This window comes from Glycine max, chromosome 7, assembly GCF_000004515.6.
Source record: "Glycine max cultivar Williams 82 chromosome 7, Glycine_max_v4.0, whole genome shotgun sequence".
Classification (NCBI taxonomy): domain Eukaryota; kingdom Viridiplantae; phylum Streptophyta; class Magnoliopsida; order Fabales; family Fabaceae; genus Glycine; species Glycine max.
In genome coordinates this window covers 21159664-21174540 of record NC_038243.2, presented here as the reverse complement: position 1 = coordinate 21174540, position 14877 = coordinate 21159664, and the positions used below count along the sequence as shown (strand labels likewise).

At 33.1% G+C, this 14877-nt stretch overlaps 1 long non-coding RNA gene across 2 annotated transcripts; it reads left to right on the top strand.

The window, feature by feature from the left end:
• The first annotated feature begins 514 nt into the window (after window positions 1-514).
• LOC121175134 (uncharacterized) lies at window positions 515-5757 on the top strand. 2 transcript variants are annotated; one of them, XR_005892262.1, is made up of 3 exons: window positions 515-1558; window positions 2734-3824; window positions 4107-5757. It is a non-coding gene; the product is annotated as an uncharacterized lncRNA (long non-coding RNA). The 2 variants fall into 2 exon arrangements; XR_005892261.1 differs by having other exon boundaries at window positions 2734-5757.
• The last annotated feature ends 9120 nt before the right edge of the window (window positions 5758-14877 follow it).

Here is a 14877-nt window from a genome sequence, read left to right as displayed (position 1 = left end):
AATTCTTACCGCAAACAAACCACAGTTGTCCATCAATTCATCTGTGTCCAATACTTTGCTCCGGAAGGCACTTCCTTCCAAAGCCATTGGAACAATTAGCAAATTCTTACCGCAACACAGAAAAGTTTAACTTTTCCTATTCAAGTTATTGTGAAAAAGTACCACAATTAGCAAATTCTTACCGCAAACAAACCACAGTAGTCCATCAATTCATCTGTGTCCAATACTTTGCGTCGGAAGGCATTTCCTTCCAAAGCCATTGGAACAATTTTTAATTCGATAGGTCTTAAAAGAGTTGTCTTCTCAGCAACCTGAAAATGAACAGCTTTTTGAGTCCAAAGGTAGGAACAACCATCAATTATAACAAACACTACTAAAAAACTTATTTTTTACGACGTACATTCTAAGGCGGTTATACAAAAACCGCCTTAGAATGTAACGCGGTGGCATTCTTGTAATTAAAATCACTTTTTTTTTATTTTTACGACGCACATTCTAAGGCGGTTATTGAAAACCGTCTTAGAATGTGACACGGTGGTATTTCTGTAATTATTGAAAAGTTAAACAACGACTGTTTCTTACAAAACCGCCTTCGTATGTGTTGCTTTACTGCTAACCCTATAGCTTCTCATTCATTTCATTTTTTATCTTAAGCATGAGGCTCCTGCGCCGCACCCCACTCCTTCCTTCCAAACCCATTTCCCCCGGTGCGCGACTCACTTTATTTTTATTTTTCCTTCCTTTCAGATCCGATCCCCGATGGTGGCGGCGTCGCGGCGGCTCCGAGACCTACAGTCCTCGGCGGTTTGGTTTCGTAGGTTCTCAACAGATTCAGCAACGACTTTGGGTTTTTTCAAATGGGCAAAATCTCAAACAGGTTACCGGCATTCCCCCGAACTCTACTACTTGATGGTTGACGTCTTGGGAAAGTGCAAATCCTTTGATTCCATGTCAGAGTTGGTGGAGGAAATGGCAAGACTTGAAGGGTATGTGACATTGGAAACCATGACCAAGGTAATGAGGAGGCTTGCTAGGACACGCAAGCATGAAGATGCTATTCAAGCATTTCGCAGAATGGAGAAGTTTGGTGTGAAGAAGGATACTACAACGTTGAATGTTCTCATTGATGCATTGGTGAAAGGAGATAGTGTTGAACATGCCCACAAGGTTGTTTTGGAGTTTAAAGGTTCAATACCTTTGAGTTCTCGTTCTTTCAAAGTTTTGACGCATGGATGGTGCAGAGCAAGGAACTTTGACAATGTTTTGATACATGAAGAGTGATGGCTGTGTGGCTGACACTCCAATTTATAGCAGCATGATATTCATTCTTGGCAAACCTGGGAGGTTAAAGGATGCTTGTGATGTGTTTGATGATATGTCTAAGCAAGGGTTCGTGAGAGATGTGCTGACATACAATATATTTATTATATTTTTGTTAAAAAATTTGCAGGTTCTGGGTGTTCTTTTGTGGGATATGGAGCAACACAAGAGATTGGCCCATTTTTAGTGGACACCGATGGTAGGGGCCATAAATTCAATAACTTTTCATGGAACAAAGGTATGAAACGTGAGATCTAGGACCACAAACATATGTACATACTAAAATTTGTTGGCACAGTCCACCTAATTACTGCTTTCTAGTTTCTACATGATCATGATTGTTAATTGATGCTTAGAATTCTTGACATATATAAGTGAAATGTGATAACGCAGAGGCCAACATGATTTCAAAATAATATTAGAATCCAGGTTGAAAGATGATTTCAAAAGAAGAATTGAGTTTTTAATGCAGAATTATAAATGTTATTAATATTGTTTAATTATAAAATTGGAACTTTAATTTGCTAACTCGCATAAAGCTGCTTTATTATAGATGTAGGTTATCAAATCAAAATTCTAATTATGATTGGTAGTATATTGGAGAATATATACTACTAAAAAGTAAAAACACTTACGTATTATACTTAAATTTTGTTTAAACATGACATTGGAGTCTTACTATGCATCACAGGTGAATAGGCAGAGTAACATATTTAACCATCTATTTTCATTAATATTTTTAATTAGTTAAGTTGCATCATTCTTTAAGTTTAATTCTAACTAATGATTGTTGCACGTCATTTCCTGTATACTACATATATATACATATACATATATATATATATATATATATATATATATATATATATATATATTTCTTAGACAGGGATTATTAATATTAGAAAAAAAAATGTTATGCAACAGTTTTTTCCAAAATCACACAAACAGGTGCTAGTTTTTATATCACCATGCATGTTATTTTTAATTTGGCACACTTATTATTAGTGATTTTTTTTTGTTTTGTACGTTTGAAAAGTATATAACAAATTAAGGCTTAGGCTTTGTTAAGATATTGGTTGAGAAATTAATAAATAGAAAAAATTAAATTAACAACACAGACATGGGATTTTTAATTTAAATTTAAATTAAAAATTTAAATGTACACCATATGATTAAAAATTTAAATTAAGAAAAAATTTATATAAAGAATACAAAAAATTTACTAACAAAAAACCTTGCCTTTGTCTAATATATATATATATATATATATATATATATATATATATATATATATATATATATATATATATATAATTTTGGTGTTTATTAATTATTTATCCTTGCCTGGAATGAGAAGTGTTTTTGGTTTGTGATTTGTTAAGAGTTTTGATCATATGATTTTACTTAATCAAGGTACCAACACCAGTGGCGTCTATAGATGTCCTAAATCATGTCCTATCACTCCTTTATGTCGGCATGCATCAAATATCAAGGTACCAACACCAGTGGCTTGCTCCCGGAGATTCAGGTCATATTTCTATTTATTTTTTCCTTAGACAAATTAATTGTGCTACCACACGGCTCAAGACTTCTTGGGATCAATAATATCCTATCTGCTTCCTGTTGTGAGTATACTTCAAACTATGCACATTTTCTTACTTCTTTTGGTAACATATTGCTGGTAGGACTTAGGAGACAAAACAAAAAAGTACCAAATAGTATAATCTTTAGCAATTTTGTATGGGATATGATTACTTCCACTGGTCTGTGATAAACTCTTATGGTGTTGAAATTTGTTCAAGCTAGTGTGATAACAATTGCTCTGAATTGTGAGTTTAGCATTTCTTAATTAGAATTCTTGGTTTGAGCTTCTGGAATAAATTTCTCTCCTTTCCACTTTTCTTAGCCACGTTGATTGAAATCCTCTAGCGGCAGCCTAATCCAACTGATCCATTTTGGTTGTCCATTGCATCATAGATCCAATTGTGGTGCTTTGAGATTCTTTTGTTGATTATCTTTGAACTGCTTTTGTGTGATAATGTTGCTATGTGTTGTGTCTCGTCTTCCCATAATGAACTTGATGTGTGGATTGTATTTTAACTGATCTTATATGGTAATTCTGTTATGCATCATGACTCAGCCTTCTTTCTTGAACTTGACAAGTGGACTGTGTGCTGCTTGACTTTTGTTATCGAGATGTGTTTAATTGGTCTTCTTATTTGGAAATAACTGCACTTGTTTTCAAAATGTGGATTGTGATTGCTTAACTGATTTTTATTTATTAAAAATAAATTGTAATTAGTAAATAATACAGTTCATAGAATGAAAATATCTTGAAGTTTGGGTTATGTGTGCCTATGAAAAGTGAATATTATCATCAATGATTATCTAAAAATTTTCTCTTGTTAGGTTCGGCTTGGATGACACTGTCAAAATCTTTCATCGATTACTGCATATGGGGATGGGACAACCTACCTCGAACCGTACTCATGTACTATCCAAAGGTGAAGTCTTTTCTTTTTTATATCCAACAATATATTAGAAGTTGCTTTTAATTAAATTTGCTTTGCTTAAGTGGTGATGCATCTCCAATCGTTATACCTTAGTCAAAACCTCTTTAAATTTTTTTTGATACTTAAGCTGTTAAGCATTCTTCCTTGCAGTTGCAACTTTTGAATGTAATAGTAAAATTTCTTCGAATGTAATAGTAAAAAAGTTTGAATGTATACGTTTTTTTATTACAAGACAAATATTTTGGTATAGCAAAGATTTTATACTCTATTCAGGATTGGGAGGATGTCCTGATCTGCATAGAAGTCAGTCAAGTCACAGATACGGGCAGCAGCAAGAGATTTGATTTACAGATAAGTATGAGTTTCATATATTACTTTGGACAGTAAAAAAAAATGTTATGCCTAATTAATAAAAAAACAATTTACAAGGATGAGAAATAAAAAAGCACTAAACTACTTATTTGTTTGCCATCTTTTGCCTATGATTTCTGCGTATGCTTCAAAATGTGCTTCTTTTTTAACTATTATTTTTTTGTACTATTGGTAACATATACAGTAATTTTTTTTATGGCCTTTTGAAGGAAATATAAATTTTATTTGATTTTAGTAAATTTTAATTCTAAGTGCTTCTAGAAAATTATTATAAAAAAACTTTAAATAATAGTATGAACTACATTTTAGTTCATACTAATATGGAAGAATGAGAGTTATAGTATAGAAGATCAATATTATGGAGGAATGAAATCTCTGTCAGAGAAGGTAGATGCACTTTCCCAGAATCTTGTGAGGGAAACGTCTGTACTAAATAATAAAGAAGACACTTTGAGGAGTGAAGAAGCCAACAAGGCAAATGTATGTCAATGATGTTCTAGATTTGTTGTTTGCTCAATTTTAAGATTATGTACCAAATCCTTATGCTTCTAATATTTTGAAATATTTCTAGTTTGTGAAGCTGATATTTGGGTTTTGAACCTTTGTGTTTTTAGCTTGTTAAAAATATTGAAGAATTGAAGCATTCTGGAAAAGAGAAGTCCTCTGCTGTTAAAAAGGCTGAAGAGGGGGCAGCAGATCTGAAAAAGAAAGTTGATGAGCTCACAAAGAGTCTAGAGGAGCATGATAAAGAATACCAGGTAAAGGCTTAAGTTGTCTGGCTTTGTGATGCCTATCAGTGGGATTTCTGTTATGCCTATTGAGGTGTTTTGGGCAACTTACTTTTTATCTTTTAGGAAAAGCAGTTGCTAAATTTGATTTGTATTATGTACAAGTGCATTTTTCCTGTGGTTTCATCAAAGAATTAGAACAATTATGGCTACAACTTTGTATGTTGGATACATTAGAGGATCATTAATTCAAAAAAGGATATTCAATTTGCATGGACTTATATATGTAGGATGCATGTCATTTGATGCTATTGTTCAGATTTCATTTGATGTTATTATTTAATTTGCATGGTCTGATTTAATTTATAGGTACCAGAGATCAATGTAAAAAAAATGCATCAATAAAACGAAGAAAATAAAAAAAAAACTTAGACATACAAAGACGGTTTCCGAAAACGTCATAAAATGACAACATAATATAGACCTACAAAGACGCTTCCCATAACCGTCGTAAATTTGCATAACATACAAAGACGTTTCCCATAAAACGTCTTAGTATGCAGTCTTGACATGCTATCTAAGACGGTCATAAAAACCGTCTTAAATTGGCACCTATTAAGACGGTCATGGTAACCGTCTTCATATCGCAAATTTATCTGTAGACTTTAAGACGGTTATGGAAGAAACGTTGTAATATTTAGCACATACTAAGACGGTTCCCATAACCGTCGTAAAATAGCTTATACATTTTACGACGTTGGCATTAACGACGGTTGAAAACCGTCGTGACATGGCCATAAGAACCGACTTAAAATCCAATTTTTCTAGTAGTGAAAAGACCTTAATAAGGTTTGATTAATTATTTTAAATGTTATAGGGCAGTTATGCAATTGGTGCAACAGTTATCTGAGTGGTTTTTATTTTAAATGTTATATGAGTGCCACTTGTTGTCCAATCTCTTGAGTCTAACATATCATAGTAAGAGAAAAGAATTCTAGGGAACAATAAACACCAAGAAAAAACTAGGCCTCAACAATGGCATATTACAAGCAAGAGCTCATTTCTATTGATAAGAGAAAAAAAAAATTAAACTAAATGTAATAACCTAAGAAAATTGGATCTTCAAGTGTGTTTTATGCACGGGGGATCTTCAAGTGTGTTTTATTGAAAAATGTTTTGGGTTTCTTGGTAGGCACGGGGGATTGGGCATGTCCCGCTCTTTGGAGTAATTTCAAAAAGGTTTTCAGTAAGAACAATGATAGGATTAAACCTTTTATTAAAGAAAAATGATTTGTTGGATTTGCTCCGCAGATGGTGCTCTTGTCCCTCTTCTATAAATTCCTCCAATGCTTTCAGTTGCTCCGGGGTTGGATTCCACCTTGAACTCACCACTACTGGTGGAGGGTTGAACTCTCTCTATCCCTGATCTACCATTGATGCTAATAATAAAACAAAGAAACTAACTTTTATACATGTACATATATATACACACATACACACCATGTTTTCTTTCACATGCATAGAGACGACAAGCACATGGAAACACAACCAAAGAAATAGAGAGGGTAAAATGAAAAGAGCATATATACCAAGATTGTGATATTGTGAAAAGAAATCGTTGCCATGATGAATGCAGGCCAAGCATGGAGAGTTAGTGTTTGAAGTGTTGTTAGGAGAAGTGACTGTGATATTTCTCTTTCTTCCTCCTCAAGAAATAAAATAGTCTCAAGTCATTTTTATTTTACTTTTTTGTTTTGCAAACCATAAAATAAAATAGTTGAGTACACAAGCAAGTAAGAAACAAAAAAGAAGGAAGGTTACCACGGAATTGACTTTAGAGTAAATAATTTCCTTTGCCTTGAGCACAACAACAGGTAGCTTCTCTTGGTACTCTTTGTTCTTCTTAGTAGAAGACCCATGTATATGGTTGACAACCCTATTATTATTCAACAATAAAAAAAATTAAGTGAGAAACAAAAGGAAGAAGCTTTTAGGAAGCACTGTAAATGCCTTAAATTCCTTGCTATGTATATCCTCAATAGCCTTTTGTGCTACCTCTTTTGTTTTAAAAGCCACAAAGGCATAACCCTTGTGTTCTCTAGTGTCCCTGTCTTTCACTAATCACACCTGAAAATTAAAAACACATATTTTTTTTTAACAATAATCCCTATTTCCCCCACCTACAGAAAAGGCGTGTTTATAACATGATTAGAACAATTCATCAAGGCTTTGACCTCAAGAATATCACCCATAGGTATTACCCTGACTCGGGGCCAAAGAAAAAAGAAAATTGCAACAAAGAGCTTAAAAAATCTAGCACTATCAAGTAATCACTGGAAACTTATTCCAGGATCAGTATTGTGAATGATCAATTCAAGTATTCACAAACGAAAAGGAATAAAACGAGAGTTATGGAAGTCAAAGATGAGGAACATAAGATCCGCACTAAATCTTTGAGAAGTGAGATGATATCTCTGTTCAAGTTTGTAAATGAATCCGCGCTGAAGAAGGAAAATCCAATTTTTGAGGTTGGCGAAGAAGGAGGAAGAGATGGAAGATGCAGAAACCCTAGCGGAGAAACGTGAGAGGTTGACACAAAATGAGAATACAAAGAGGTGCGAGAGAGTAGAGGGAGATATTTAAAAACAATAAAAAATCTTCTAAGACAGTTTTGTAAAACCGTCTTAGAATGACATCCTTTTAAGACGGTTCTCGTTAAACCATCTTAGAATGATTGTATTTATTTATAAAAATATCATCACATTTCTTTTTAAAACGATCGTTTATCAATTGACTTAAAATCAGCATCGTAAAAACTAATTTTTGTAATAGTGTTGATCTTATTAAAAGAGAAATGACACCAACTTCTCAACTTGATCATAAATTATATATCTCAGTTGGTGTTTATTTATTTAACTATTGACTTAACACCATCAAATAATTTAAAATAAAAGCTCTTCTTGAATATAATTAACTTTGGGTTGGTGTTTTTAGACACTAGAAAATTTTTAAGTTTTAAATTTTCTCATTCACTTTTAAAGTTAATAATATTCGTTCAACTATTTTTTAAAATATCCAAACTTTATTGGTTTAATATATGCGCATGTCCCTGGATTATTTAGAAATTTTAAATAACGTTCCTGAACTAGAAAAAAAATTATATATATATATATATATATATATATATATATATATATATATATATTATAAATTGGATTCTTAAATTTCTTTAAAATTTGTAATTGGTTCCTAGAGTTAGTAAAATCGCTATAGTAATTTGTTGTTTTCTGGTAGTTTCAAGTGGCTATATATAAGATAACTAAGAATCCAATTACAATTTTTTATAGTTAAAAGACCTAATTAAAAATTCTTAAAAATTTTAGAAAACTACTGATATATTAAACCGATTTTAATCTCTAAAGTTAACACTTTTCCTCTATACATGGACCAAAGTTTGAATATTTAAAATATACATATATATATATATATATATATATATATATATATATATATATATATATATATATATATATATAAAAGGATTAAAATTGTTAATGTTTTAAAAATTGAGAACAATGTTAAAAAATTTAGAGAACAAAAATCAAAATTTGAATGTGACTAAAATAAATTTTGTAATAACCATTGTTAATTAGATATGTGACAGACAGACACAACACTTAATATTTTACTAAGCGTCGTTCATAAGTTTAACAACGGTACCGTGGTCTAGTGGTTAGGGTATTGGACTCTTAATTCAGTAACCTGATTTCAAATATCTATGTGACCTTTATCTATGTGACCTTTCTATAGTGTTTTATTTTCAATTTCTGTCTTATTTTCATTTTCATAGTTTTCCGTAACTAATAAAATGCAATAATACAAAAACAAACAATTTCTTTTTATTTAAAGTGTAGGTGATAATGCTCAATCCAAGATTGAAAAAAAATTTGAATTGAAAGCACATATAAAATTTAATTAATTTCATAACTAGTAGAAGTATAGAACATTACGAATACAAGTAAACTTATGAGTTTAATGGTTAAATAGTATAATTAATCAACAAGAAAAATGAGTGAAAACTAAAATTTATAACGTGAAAGTCTATTTTGTTTCACTTAAATAATCTTTCTAAAAGTTTTATGGATAACGAAATATGCATAAATGTATCCAAAATAACGTAGAAGGTACATTATCACTGTTTTAATGTTTTAAATAATTTTATGCTGCACTTAAGAAAAAAACAGCTATTCTGAGGAAGTAAAAAAATAAAAAATAAATAAAAGAACGGCTGGTTTCTTCTAACCCCAATGTTTTACAAGATTAAGGCAAAGACATCAACGCCGAACAGCTCGAGCAGCAAGCTGAATCTCCTCCTGATCAGTTTGAGGAAGGCGTCGTCTTAGGCCCCATTATGCTGATTGACGGTGACTATGTGCTTACCCCTTCCATTTGGTCTATCACCAAAAGGAACGACTTTTTGTACAAGTACTTGTTCTATCAATTTAAGGTTTTTTTTTTTAATTCTATTCTAATGACGAATTAATTTAATATGATCTCCATTTTTTTAAGAAATAGAAATGTGCCTAATTGAATTAACTTTTATTAGCATGATATTACGTTCAATTAAATTATTTACGTTCTTTATTAATTTGTTTTACCCACTTAGGATTAATTCTACTATCATGAATTAAAACTTAAGCTATCTTCTTATGATTCTAATGTGTTGATTCACTTTTCACTCCATCCTTAAGCGTCTAAAATCATGCAAACAGTGATTAGGCATCTAACGTGTATAACTTGCAATAAGAAAATAATTAAAAGACGAGATTAAAGAAAACCTCAAAGAAATTAAATTAACATAAAATAATTGTCAAGGGCAATGCTCTAATCCTAGAACAAAAAAGATTACTCACCCATAATTAGGAGCAATCTCAAAGAAAGCATAAAAGTTAAGAAAACTCCAAAGCTCTCCTAATTCATCAATACTCAAAGTTGAAATCCTTCTACAAAGTTTTTCTAAGCTATTTAAAGACATATACTAATATCTATTTAGGCACAAATACACTAAAAATACACAAAATAAGAAAATAAGTCGTCAGCTAAATGACACATCTGTGTGAATGAGTGACATACCAATGCTAGATACATCAAGAACCTGATCAAGAAATAAGGGACTTGGCACGTCCATGCCAAATGTACAAAAGTCTGGTTGTGGAACAAGGGACTTGGTAGGCCTGTGTGCCAAATGGCTTTTGTCCTTTTAGTCTCATTTGGGCCATTTGTTACCTCTCCACGACGAACATGTAAAGTGCTTTTGGAATTTAATGCTTTTGTTTAGCAATAGTATCAATCGAACCACTTAACCTCTACTAGACACGTGCTCGTTTTTCAATTTTTTTCACTTATATGGTTAAGTTTTAAGTATTGATTAAAATTCTTTTAAGAAAATGTTAAGTTTGGGTACTACCCTTCTATGGCAAGAGTGGCAAGAGTAGTCAAGATCTCAGAGCGAGAGTTAGATCGAGTGAAGCAGAAGAAGAATGGAGTGGTGGGTATACCGAGGAAGTGTTTGGAGGAAAAGGCAGAAGCTTTGGAAAAACAAGGAGAATGAGCGTCGTTCATGGATGTATTAGCATTACTGGTGTTTGGGGTGGTGTTGTTTCTGAATCTATATGGACTTGTGGATTTGGCTACGTGCCTTTCTTGCTTATCACCATAGCAAGGAAAGCCTGATTGTTGCTGTGTTAGACGATATATATGATACGTTCGAACTGAGATGTGAGAAGAGTAGTGCAAGGATTATTTGTTGTACACTTGCTCTTTATGTAGGGTTGGTGTCCCATGTCCTTAATCATGGAAGCAGATTTGTCTGTCCTCTACAAGGTCATCGCATGTGCTTGGGAAAAAACAAATTAAATTAGGAAGATTTGTTGGCAGGCACGACAAGATCCTCCATTAGTTGGTTCCCATGGTGGAAAAAAGAGGTAGTGGGGGTATTGTGTTCAAGTGAAGGATTTCCAAATGATGCAATCCTACCCCGCAAGGGCATTGGATAAAAGACTCCAAGAAGATTGGGCCAGAGATGCAAGAGAAGGCCTTAGGGTTCTCATGAGCCTTAGGGTAGATTTCGGGCCCATGGGCTAAGTATGAGCCCGCTTATCTTTGTACATATTAGATTAAGGTTTCATTATTTTTGGGCCTTGTATTTAGGGCTCCATAATATAGGTAAGGTACCCTAGAAATGTAGAATTTTTCAGCCTTTGTGTTTTAGGGCACCTAGACTAGTTTTTGTATTTGGGGTAGTTTTGTAATTTCACATGCATTAAGTGAATATTTGATGTGTATGGTTGGAAATAAATTTAATTGAATTGGGAGAATCCCAATCCAATTAAATTTTAGAGGGGGAGGTGAGCATTTGCTTGCTACACCCCATTGCCACATCATATAGTCACACTTTGTGCATGTCCTTCATGCTTTACATGCCTTATGATACCTAAGCACACTTAGTGGAGAATCTTGGACTTGATCTTGGATTAGTGGGCTGAACCATAGCTAAAATTCACTAATTATAATTAGTGAAATTTTGGCTCCAAAATTTGGCTCCACAAATTCAATTTCAAATTCAAGTGAAATTTGAATAGAAATTCAAATTTTCCTCCAATTTTGTGTAACACTTAGGCTATAAATTGAGACCATGTGTGTGCATTTTTTCAACTTTGATCATTTGAAAATTAAACTTCAGATTTCAGAGCTCTTTTAGAGCACCAAATTTCGTGCTCTTCTCTTCCTCTCCCTCCATTCATCTCCTTTTTCCTCCAAGCTCTTATCCATGGCCTCCTATGGTGGTGAGCTTCTTCTAGACTCATCTTCTCCTTGAAGTGGCGTCTCCTCTCTCTCTTCCTTCTCCATTCCGCTGCCATTCATCTTCCAAGAATCAAAGGAATCCATTGATGAAGAAGATCCTAGGCCTACAAGCTCCAATGGAGCTTACATCATGTGGTATCAAGAGCTTCTTCATCTAGGTGATGTTCTTTTGCTTCCTCTATCTTTTTGTTTGGTGAATTCTCTTTAATTCCTTGTTCTTCATCTTATTCTCAATGTATATCCTCCATTGTCTTGTGGTTTGGTGTTGTTTAGAGTAGATTAAAAAAAATAAACCAATTAAATCTTAGATCTACACTTGTTCTTGCATTTCTATGGTTCAAATTTTGTAGATCTACTCTTAAATCTTGTTTTTGTGTTGATTTTAGGTTCTATCAATTTTCATTCATAATATTCTTGTGCTGAACCTTAGATCTAAATTTTCTTACAAAATATTGATTAGAAAAAAAAACACAAAAATCTAAGTGTAAATCACTTAATCCATATTGTCTTAGAGTCATGTTTAGTCATAGTAATTGTCACATTATGTTCTAAGTTTGTGTTGAATTTTTATTTTTGTTAATTGAATTCTAGATACATTTGTTCATGTATTCTTGTCATTCTTAGCCTATCTTTTGAATCTTGAGTCTAATTCGTGCATGTTATTTAGTTCATAACATGTTCTAAATCAATTCCTAGAAGTAGTCTTGTTGTTGAATTCTTTTTTTTTTTTTCTAAGTTTCCTACATGATGCCTATGATGAAGTTGAGTTGCGGTGCTGAGTTGTGGCTGGATTTATGAATCAAAATAAGCTTTAAGCTCTCTTGAATTGTGTTATTCAAGATAATTGAGCATAAGCAAACACAAATTGTAACTATCTTAACCTTAAGCAACATAAACACTACTCTTGATTTCTAGGTTGAAATCGCTGGTGCTGGCAGCTTGAACATACGAAATTGTATAAATTACTGGGAATTGGTCACTACGTGTTTTGAGCTGAAATTTTTACTCAATTTTCTAGACATCTGGAACAAAATTATGAAAAAATAACCAAGTGATTTGAATTAAAGGAAAAAATAAGAAAAATCACACAAGTTGGCAGAAAAATCAGTGTCCAGGAAAAAAAGTTAAAGGGAAGTGTGCTTGTTGTTTTGGCTCAAAATTTGTTCTATAATTGGTGCCTATTTTATACCAATCCTAGTTCTGAAATTTCAATTGAAAATTAGTGTGAAAAAAAAGTTCCAAAACTAGAGGTTTCTTGAGCCTTTTTATTTTGGGTTTTTTACTCTACTCTAGAGTCATTCTAAGTTTCTCTTTGAGTCCTAGCTTTGTTTTATGTGCTTTTCATTGCTTTAATTGTTGAAAAATCCTTAAAAATTTGTCTTGTTAAAACTCTATTGGTTTAGCTTTCATTTCACTTTTTGGGTCTTTGGTTATTGCTTGTCTCTTTGTTTCCTTGTTTGTGAGTTGCCATATAGGAAATTAGAAAGGAGGATTGGTGCCATCCCTTGAAGAATTTTGAGTCAAGAAGCATGGGAAAACCACCTTAAGAGCTATTGGACTAAGAAGCACTCCAAATTGAGTGAATCACCAAAGAGAGAGCAACCACCAAAATTGAGGACCTTTTTGTGATTTTGTAATTGACAATTTACTTACTTTCATTGCTTTCAAATTTTGTAACAAAAAGGCCTTTCATTGGAAGTAAGTTTGGAGCCTCCAATAGGTCACCCTACTTCCATTTGTGTGTAATAATTTTAGGCAATTTTCCCTTAGGATTGTGAGTGTTTTGATGGGAACCTTAAATGTGGTCATCCAAACACTCTTAGGATTCGTCTAGTTTACATTTCTTGCTTACTTTCATAGCTTATTTCCTTTACCTTCCATTGTTAAACCGCCTAGATAACTTGCCTTTTACCAATTAGTTTTTACCTTATCTTTCACACCTCTTTTAGTGTTTATTTTGGCTAGTTTCAACCATAGTTTCTTTTACCTTTTGTTTTCAAACCCCTAACAAGAAAGAACCACAACTTAGAAACCACCATGAGTCTTCGTTCTTCATTTAGTATTAATGGTGAGGGTTCTACTCCTAAGGACCCCGTGTATAAGATATTAGATGAGTTGAGATCCCTTAAGTTGTGGAAAGAAAAACAAGAGAGAAAAGAAAAAGGAAAAAAAAGAGTGGAAGAAATAAGTCAAGATGAAAAAGAGAAAATAAGGGAAGAAGAAAGAAGGAAAATACTAAAAGAGTTAAGAAAAGAAAAACATGCCTCTTATAGTAGTGATAACTCTTGCAAGAGCCTAAGTGAAGAACTTCGTGACTATTATGAAGGAAGGCATAGGTCACATCTTAGACCTCACTCCCATATGAGAGAAAAGGAAAGAAAGCCTCAAGAGGCTAACATTAACCTCCCATACTTCCATGGGAAAGACAATGTAGAGGCTAACTTAGATTGGGAAATAAGGGTAGAGCAACAACTTAAAAGGAAGTCTAGTTCAAAATCTTATGGCTCTCACTCTTATCCAAAGAAAGACCAAGGTCAAGGCATCTTAGGGGTGACTCCTTCTAAGCCCAAAGATGATAAGGGGAAGACAATAGAAAAACAACCCCTTAAGGCTAGTATGCAAGAGAAGACTAGCTCTATGAAGTGCTTTAAATGTCTTGGAAGAGGACACATTACTTCTCAATGCCCCACCAAGAAAAACATGATTATGAGGGGCCAAGACATTTATAGTAGCCAAGATGAGGCTACTGCTTCACCTTCCTCTAGTGAAAGTGAAGAAGCAAAAAGGGAAGAATCTAGTGAAAAAATCTACCCCCAAGAAGAAGAACAACCTTTAATGGTTAAGGAGGAGTGTAAGGAGGTAAGTGTCTCTTCCAAGAGGTTAGCTAAGAAGGAAAGGCATTTTGAAATAAAGACAAATATTAAAGTTATTTCCCCTCTTAGACAACCTCCACATTTTCTCCTTTGTGAAAAGACACTTGTTAGCATTGCCACACCTCTTAGGCTTGAGTTTATTCCTCAAGTAAATGAGTTGTTGGATAAGGGTGTGGTTCGCAAGAGCTTAAATCCTTGTGCTTTGTT